The sequence below is a fragment of the Gossypium arboreum genome, chromosome 7, assembly GCF_025698485.1.
Source record: "Gossypium arboreum isolate Shixiya-1 chromosome 7, ASM2569848v2, whole genome shotgun sequence".
NCBI classification, from domain to species: Eukaryota; Viridiplantae; Streptophyta; class Magnoliopsida; order Malvales; family Malvaceae; genus Gossypium; species Gossypium arboreum.
Window position 1 is genome coordinate 25652685 of NC_069076.1, and position 1148 is coordinate 25653832.

The 1148-nt window shown below is 36.6% G+C and overlaps 1 non-coding gene across 1 annotated transcript; it reads right to left on the minus strand.

Moving 5' to 3' along the window:
• Positions 1 to 360: 360 nt before the first annotated feature.
• Positions 361 to 467, minus strand: LOC128296173 (small nucleolar RNA R71). Its single transcript, XR_008286721.1, has one exon. It is a non-coding gene; the product is annotated as a small nucleolar RNA R71 (small nucleolar RNA).
• Between the last annotated feature and the right edge of the window lie 681 nt (positions 468 to 1148).

Sequence of the window (1148 nt, forward strand, 5' to 3'; positions counted from 1 at the left end):
ATGTATGATTGTGCTAATTCTTCTTTAATAGGAGCTGAATTGAGCATAGTTAGGCCTACTATTGCTGCGAATAATTTTGAACTGAAACCTAACACCATTCAAATGATCCAACAGTTTGTTCAGTTTGATTGTTTGCAGAACGAGGACCCAAACGCTCATTTGGTGAATTTCTTAGAATTTTGCGACACTTTTAAAATCAATGGCGTTTCTGATGATGCCATTTGCCTTTGGTTATTCCCTTTTTCATTGAGGAACAAAGCTAAACAGTGGTTGAACTCGTTACCACGAGGGTCAATCACTATTTGGGAACAAATGCCCAAAAAGTTTTTATTAAAATATTTTCCATCGGTTAAAACGACTAAATTACGTAATGATATCTCTTCTTTTGTGCAGATGGATTTAGAAACACTCTACGATGCATGGGAGAGATACAAGGACCTTTTGCGAAGATGCCCTCACAATGGGTTACCACTCTTGTGACAGCCCTAAAGTGACCCTAGTCGGGAAGCGGATTCGGGACCGCTAAATCGAGTTACCAAATTATTTGAACATGATATTTATTGTATAAAATATGTGATTATGAATGTGTGAAAGTTTTAGGCTTCGATTTAGTAAATTGCATGCGAATTTAGTCAAAAGGATTTATGTGAGAAAATTTAGAAATGTGCTAGGCAAATGTAAAGTGGCCTAATAATGCATGTTGTAGAAATGGTGGGTTTGCATGTCAAATTGCCCAATATTTGAGCTAATGGCCGGCCATGCTATGAGTGGAAACATGTCACAAACATGTTATATAGTGATGTATGTTAGGAACAATAAAATAATGAGTATGGGTAATAAAGAAATGGAAAAAAAAAAAAATGTGTGTGGTTGCCCCCTCCATTGCCGTGAATAGAAGAAAGAAAAGAAAAAAATGTGTCCATCCTTTTTTCATTCTTCTTGACCGAAAATTCAAAGGAAAGAAGGGAGGAAATGTTGAAGAGATTCGGCCATGCTTGTAGCAGGTGAAGGTAAGTTTGATATTGTGCCATGAGATTCATGCATGTTTTCTTTTGTTAGCTTGAGTTCTAACTAGCCCATGGTTCAAATCTTTACTATTTCATGGAGATGATATTCAGCCAAGGTGGATTTGTGTTGATGTTAATTGC